The sequence below is a fragment of the Ovis canadensis genome, chromosome 5 (assembly GCF_042477335.2).
Source record: "Ovis canadensis isolate MfBH-ARS-UI-01 breed Bighorn chromosome 5, ARS-UI_OviCan_v2, whole genome shotgun sequence".
NCBI lineage: Eukaryota > Metazoa > Chordata > Mammalia > Artiodactyla > Bovidae > Ovis > Ovis canadensis.
This window is the reverse complement of record NC_091249.1, coordinates 98072629-98080862: the sequence shown is the minus strand read 5'-3', so window position 1 is coordinate 98080862 and position 8234 is coordinate 98072629. Positions and strand designations below refer to the sequence as shown.

Below are 8234 nucleotides of genomic sequence, written 5' to 3'. Positions count from 1 at the left end.
TTTTCCTGTCTGGACTTTCTTTTTCACCTTATTTGTTAATTAGTACAGCAAATGTTTAATGAATACCTGCACCCCAAGTACTATATACAAGGCACAAAGAAACACTAAATACATTTAGTTGCCACAGACAGAAGATACAATCTAGGTTCATAACATCCTCTCCTCATTCCATCTGGTACTGGTGTCCTCCTTGTGTCTTTTCATTATGCATTTTATATCAGATTTTCAGAAAGAAATTGAAACAGATGATTAACCTGGGAAATATTGACATTTATGTGATGAACAGATGATTAACCTGGGAAATATTGACATTTATGTGATGACTTCTCAGTTATTTGCTTTCTAATGATGATCAAATTTTTAAGATAAATGCTAAAGTTTTAAGATTGATCCTCACCAAACTTCCCTGGTGGCTCAGATGGTAAAGCATCTGCCTACAATGCAGGAGACCTGGGTTCGATCCCTGGGTGGGGAAGATCCCCTGGAGAAGGAAATGGCAACCCACTCCAGTACTCTTGCCTGGAAAATCCCATGGACCAAGGAGCCTTGTAGGCTACAGTCCACGGGGTCGCAAAGAGTTGGACACGACTGAGTGACTTCACTTTCACTTTCACCATAATTTGTAACACAAATACACCAGTTGTCTATACATGCTTATTCTTTGATTTTTTAAAAATCTTTTTTACCTTTAGTTAAAAAAAAAAATAAAGCTACATCTCCACAGTATCTAATCAACTGTTTTGAAATAAGCTTACTCTTTTAGTTAATCAGGATGCTGTAAAAAAAAATACCAGAGACATGTGGCTTATAAACAGCATTTAATTCTCAAATTCTTTTTTTCTGCATCAACTGATATGCTCATATTATATTTTTGTCTCTATCTTGTTGATATGGTGAAGTGCACTGATTTTCAAATGTTAAATGTATCATACATTTTTAGAAGAAATCTAAACTTGGTTATGTATATAACTATTTTTTATGTATTTCAGGTTTTGTTTTACAAATTTTTAAACAATATTTTGTATTTAAAATAATGTGAGATATTGGTCAGTCATTTTCTTTCTTTCTTTCTTTCCTTATTTTCTCCTTTTTATATTGTATTTGTTTATTTTTGGTATCCATGTGCTCTTCCAGATGAAATTTCCCTCTGTGGGGTATGTTGGTCTACTGGAGTGCTTATCATCCTCAGATAGGAAGATATTTGGGAATTTTATGTCCTCAGGCATTTGTGAGTGTGAGTTGCACACTTCTGACACATGGCAGAGTTTTTCCAAGCACATCACCAGGAAAACAGTCATACAGCTTTCTTCTCTGCTGTCACTTTCTTCATATCTGCCATAGGGATACAAGCCTTGGAGGGAAAAAAAAAAAAAAGTGGTACATAATTTGTCGTTAACTGGGGCAGAGATGGCTAATGCTACTACCCAGGTTATTCAGGACCAGTAAAATTCACTGAACTCATTAGCCAAGTTGGTGATGGACAAAAAAATAACCCTCAGTTATCTGCTGGCAGAACAGAGTGCCATCTGCCTCATTGTCAACACCTTTTGTTGTTTATACAGTTGACTTTTGAACAAGGTGGGGGTTAAAGGACATCACCTCTCTAAGCAACTGAAAATCTTTCTATACTTTATATTCAGCCCTCATATACTCAGTTCCTATGTATCTGTGGTTCTTCTGTAGTTTAAACTTGTATTGTTCAAGGGTCAACTATGTATCAAGAAATTGGAGAGGCTGGAGAAAATCTTTGCTTAGGCGGATGGAGGGTTGTCAGGAATACATCCACACTCCTCTCTATACTCATTCTTTGACCTGTTTAGGAAGCTCAGCCATGGCACTTGGGGTTCCTGCTTGAGGGCCATTTGCTAGGGAGAACTGATCATTCTCTTGGATCTGTCTTTCCTAGTGCCCCTGGTAAAGTACTATCTCAAAATGATAGAGAGGTTCTGTGAGCAAACCAGCTGCAAAGCAATCCCCTGTAAGCAAACCCCTGGACTCCATGTCCAAATTCAATATGGGCAATGATTCTTTCAGATTTTGTATTTTTTATCTGCGTTTTAGCAGCTAATTCGGGGGTGAGATGGGGAAAGCAAGTCTTGTGTCTTGAACAGCTATGTAAGAATGGGCCCTGGGCTTAGAATACCTCCTTAGCAAGAGATAAAGAGCCTACATAACCTGGGCCAGGTTTATCAAATACCTTTCCCTGTTTCAGGTAAAATGAGTGCTCTTTTGTCTCTGCTTAAAACTTTAAGCAGAGTTTTGGCTTTTCTTCTAAACTGATTTATGCCTACTCACAATTTCTAGAGGGGTTATCAAGAAAGGTCGGGAGAAATAATTCAAAGGTACACTAATCTATGGGGCATCATTTAAGAATCTAATATACTACTGGGTATGTAGATGAGTAACTGCCTATGAACTAATATCAATATGGATTCTGGGAAAATCCAACAATGACTTGTTCTCTTAAGGATATTGTTATTCAAATCAAATAATTACTTCAGGGCTTTTCCATACAATGTATAACATCCCAGTTCAGTAAATGATTATACACCTCTAATCCCTGTTATATCATGTTCCAACTCTGTGTCCCAATGATGGACAATGGCCATAATGTTCTCCATGCTTTCCAAGATTTGCCTAAAGATTTGCTCAACTTGTTTGTATTTCCAGGAAGAAGTGTGACTAACCATTAAATCCTAGAACCACTTAAAGTATTCCACCTTTCATGTTGTTAATACTATCATTCATTTTAGGACCTTTTGTGAGTAAGACCAAATACCAACTTTTCCCTGGTGGTTCAGATGCCAAAGAATTCACCTGCAAGCAGGTGACCTGGTTTTGATCCCTGGGTTGGCAAGATCCCCGGGAGGAGGGCATGGCAAACCACTCCAGCATTCTTGTCTGGAAAACCCCATGGACAGAAGAGCCTGGCAAGCTACAGTCCATGGGGTAGCAAAGAATTGGAAACGACTGAGTGACTGAGCACAGCACAGCACTAACTTTTCCAAGGCTGAATTTTCATGTGTTTGCAGATATTTTAAATTTCTCTCTCCCCGCCAAAAAATTACGTTGATGCTGAAAGTCTATGCCTAGCTGGCTCATATTAAAATTACAATAAGAAAACTATAGATGAAAAGCAAGTTTACTGCAAAAGTGAGTTTGTGAATATATGTAAACGTAGTTGTTTGAATTGCATTCATTTTGAGATATTTAGCAGGCAGACAGGACAACACAAAAATATACAATGACTCTGAATGGAATGAAGTTGAAGAATTATAAAATGCTTTCTTATTTAATGAAAATTATTTCTGGAGTAAACTTTTATTTGAAACATGCATTCTGGAAACAATTTATAAAAATGACATGAATCTATGTATTTTTTTTTTCAAATGTGACACTCAGTCATGTCACTCAGTCACTCAGTCATGTCCGACTCTGCGACCCTCCTAACTCTAGCCGCCAGACATAGGTCTTAAAATATAGCCAGGAAAGGAGAAAATAGCATTAGAAATAGTGCTTTAAATTTCAAACTTGTCTTCTACTGGACATCCTAGATGATGCTAGTGGTAAACAATCTGCCTGCCAATGTAGGAGATGCAAGAGACACAGGTTCTATCCCTGGATCATCCTGACTAGATTCCCTGGAGCAGAAAATGGCACCGGTATTCTCACCTGGAGAATCTCACAGGAAGAGGAGCCTGGCAGGCTACAGTCAATGGAACTGAAAAGAGTCAGACACTACTAAGCAGTTGAGCATGCCTTTCCTCAGTGAGCTTCTCCTCTTTCTCTCTCTTGTCTTTTACAAAAAGGTAATGTCCGAGTTAATCACGAAGATGAACATACATCTTTGAAGAGGTTCCAGGATTACTTATCTTTAATTGGAAACCGACTTTATTTTTTCTGTGATTACCATTTGCCATATATTATTTGCCATTATATTATTTCAGTTTAATACATTATATGTTGTTTATAAGCAATTTCAAAGAACAATGGAAACATATGCTATACACCTTAATTTTTATTTTACAATGAGACTATCCAAAGCAATGAATATGTTATTCTATTTTTTATTAATCTGAAAACACTTTTATTGTCTTCATACAAGTATTTATCATGTGATTTTATCCACCAGGAATATCCAAAAGTTTGAAAAGTGTTTATTCACACTTTCAATTATTCTGAAGGTTATTTTTTGAGAATTTCATGACACTCCTTGATCTGAATGGGCAAGCTTGTGACCTGTGTTGAGGTCAAAGTGTTACACACGAGTGAATCTCGCCTTATTATAAAATTTTATTTGTATCCTTCCATTTGTAAGTTAGTTTTATACACCAAAATATATTTTATGCTTTATAATTAACTATTTTAAAAATTTAGAATATAATTTCACGTATTTTCTTAATAGTGATACACCAAGAAGAAGCTGAAGAATCCCTGTGAATGAATTGCAAACTACAGTTTTGTGCTTAATATCTACTAATTGCTAAAGCATAAACAAGGGAAAAAGATAAGCTAAGGAATGGCAAATGGAGGGAATTTCCAGACTGTAAACTTGCACTGATTATTGTGGCCTTATAGCTGCTGACCTTGAAATATAACTACAAAACTATTAGAACCTCCCACCATTTTGACAATCAGGTCAAATAGGCACTACAGCTATTTGAAACCAGTTGACTTCAGCTGACTTGGCCTTAACATTGGGATTCTTTTGGATGAAGGGTACTGGCCAAGAACTGGCAAATAGAATGTCCTCTGATAGAGAGTGACTTAATCTACATTTTAGCAATGAATTGGTTTCTACAAAGTTTAGGCAAAGCCAAAGCATAAAAACATTCTGTCTTCATTTTGTTTTTCAATGATTTTAATTATATAAAAACAGTAAAATATAGAATCAAAATATGGGAACTATTAAAATGAAAGGAGTCACTACAAAGAGTGAAACATAAATTTCTTTGACTTATAATATTCAAAAGATATGAGATCAAAATGACTGCTCAGGGGTTCTATCCCTGGGCCTAAACCTATGATCTAAACAAACAAACAAAAATAGTATATGGATACTATCCTCACGACTGATCCTTAAAACATCCATCTTTATAAAATACTGACAAAATATTAAATAATGGTTTGCAAGCATGTGTGCTCATTTGCGAAGTCATGGCAGACTCTTTGCCCCAAGGACTGTACCCCAAGGACTGTAGCTCACCAGGCTCCTCCGTCCGTGGGATTTCCCAGGGAAGAATACTGGAGCCAGTTTCTATTTCCTTCTCCAGGAGATCCTCCCATCCCAGGGATTGAACCCATGTCTCCTGCACTGACAGGTGGGTTCTTTAACACTGAGCCACCAGTGAAGTCCAAGTAATGTTGAGAGTCCCAAAGAATAATATACAGTGGACAGGTCATCTGATGATCCAGACTGATCTAACGACACTTACGGAAAATTGAGAAGACTGAATGGTCACATGATATTTAGGTCATCTGAAATATTATTAGTCTTTGCTCTCCTTCTGATAAGAATTGAGAAGATGTCTGTTCAAAGTTTTATTTTTTAGAAAATATTCAGAATACAGATAATCTTTCATACCTATTTAATGACAACAATGATTATCAGTGAGAAATTTTCCTTAAGTAAAAAAGAAAGGCAAGAAGAGGGGAAGGAAGTAAGGAGGAAGGGAGAGAACTTGAGACAGAAGGAAGAAGGAAAAGGAGGGAAGGAAGACAGGAGAGAAGGAAGGAAAGAAGAAAACAGAACGTATAGAATTAAAGGCCTAAAAGTTCTGCACTCTAGAACAGAGGTCCCCAACTTTTCTGGCATGAGGGACTGGTTTTGTGGAAGACAGCTTTTGAATGGACCAGGCTGTTGAGGGAGAAGGGGACAGATTTTTTAGGACAATTCTCCTAAGGAGCCTGCAACCTGGATCCCCAGCATGTGCAGTTCACAGTAGAGTTGAAGCTCCTATGAGAATCTAATGTCCCTATTGATCTGACAGGGTGGACTCAGGTATTAACTCAACAATGGGGAGTGGCTGTAAACACAGATTAAGCTTTGCTCCCTAACCTACCACTCACCTCCTGCTATGCAGCTCGGTTCCTAACAGGCCAAAAACTGGTACCAGTCTGTGGCCTGGGGGCTGGAGATCCCTGGTATAGAATATAATTAAAATTTGGGCCTGCAAGATGTAATGTTTTCTATTGTGTATAACCAAATGTTAATTTTAGTCCTAATAATGCCCAGGAGAGCATTTATCTAAAGTTTACCTTCAAGTAATGTTACTGGATATTTTTACTTATAAAACTCAATGTACTGTTTTAATTACTTTGCCATGTAAAACTTTTAATTTTAAGTCAATCCGAAGCCAAGTCAATATCTACCAAAAAGTGTAAGGAAAGATTTAGAATAGCCAATTTAAAGTTATACTTTCAAATTATATGCGTCCAGTTTTCTACTTCTTTAAACAATAAAGTCATAATATCCTCATACAGATAAATTCATTTTTGTATGTTCTATAGGCACAATAGTTAGAAGCACAGTGTGCTGCTCCAAGGAACAGGATAAAAGCGGTAGAGCCCCAGGAACAAGAACCTGTATTTTTACTGAAGATCACTAACCAGTCAACTGTATATTTCTAAAATATAAAACATGTTAAATCAGTCTATTGATATTAATTCAATGATGCTTTGTCTATAAAAGCCTGAATAGGACTCAATAACATTATTTTATCATTATTTTCTTAACTGAATAACCATGCTACAAAATATACTGAATTATCAATGAATACATTGTAAATTCTATTTGGTATCACTTAGAATATTGCTTTCAGAATTTAAGTCTTGAGATTTTTGTAAAGATTAAAAGTAGCATATATTCTATTAAGATAAACTAAAACACTATTTCAGTTCAGTTCAGTTCAGTTCATTTCAGTAGCTCAGTCATCTCCGACTGTTTGTGACCCCATGAATGGCAGCACGCCAGGCCTCCCTGTCCATCAACAACTCCCGGAGTTCACTCAAACTCATGTCCATCGAGTCGGTGATGCCATCCAGCCATCTCATCCTCTGTCGTCCCCTTCTCCTCCTGCCCCCAATCCCTCCCAGAATCAGGGTCTTTTCCAATGAGTCACCTCTTCACATGAGGTGGCCAAAGTACTGAAGTTTCAGCCTCAGCATCAGTCCTTCCAATGAACACCCAGGACTGGTCTCTTTTACGATGGACTAGTTGGATCTCCTTGCAGTCCAAGGGACCCTCAAGAGTCTTCTCCAACACCACAGTTCAAAAGCATCAATTCTTCAGTGCTCAGCTTTCTTCATAGTCCAACTCTCACATCCATACATGACCACTGGAAAAACCATGGCCTTGACTAGATGGACCTTTGTTAGCAAAGTAATGTCTCTGCTTTTGAATATGCTGTCTAGGTTGGTCATAACTTTCCTTCCAAGGAGTAAGTGTCTTTTAATTTCATGGCTGCATTCACCACCTGCAGTGATTTTGGAGCCCCAAAAAATAAAGTCTGACACTGTTTCCGCTGTTTCCCCATCTATTTCCCATGAAGTGATGGGACCAGATGCCATGATCTTCATTTTCTGAATGTTGAGCTTTAAGCCAACTTTTTCACTCTCCTCTTTCACTTTCATCAAGAGGCTTTTGAGTTCCTCTTCACTTTCTGCCATAAGAGTGGTGTCATCTGCATATCTGAGGTTATTGATACTTCTCCCGGCAATCTTGATTCCAGCTTGTGCTTATTCCAGCCCAGCGTTTCTCATGATGTACTCTGCATATAAATTAAATAAGCAGGGTGACAATATATAGCCTTGATGTACTCCTTTTCCTGTTTGGAATCAGTCTGATGTTCCATGTCCAGTTCTAACTGTTGCTTCCTGACCTGCATACAGGTCTCTCAAGAGGCAGGCCAGGTGGTCTGGGATTCCCATCTCTTTCAGAATTTTCTACAGTTCATTGTGATCCACACAGTCAAAGGCTTTGGCATAATCAATAAAGCAGAAATAGATGTTTTTCTGGAACTCTCTTCCTTTATCCATGATCCAGTGGTTGTTGGCAATTTAATCTCTGATTCCTCTGCCTTTTTGAAAACCAGCTTGAACATCTGGAAGTTCATGGTTCATGTATTGCTGAAGCCTGGCTTGGAGAATTTTGAGCATTACTTTACTGGCATGTGAGATGAGTGCAATCGTGTGGTAGTTTGAGCATTCTTTGAGATTGCCTTTCTTTGGGATTG

The 8234-nt window shown here is 37.7% G+C and overlaps 1 non-coding gene across 1 annotated transcript; it reads left to right on the top strand.

The window, feature by feature from the left end:
* The first annotated feature begins 403 nt into the window (after positions 1-403).
* TRNAC-ACA (transfer RNA cysteine (anticodon ACA)) lies at positions 404-475 on the top strand. Its single transcript has one exon. It is a non-coding gene; the product is annotated as a tRNA-Cys (tRNA).
* Positions 476-8234: the final 7759 nt, after the last annotated feature.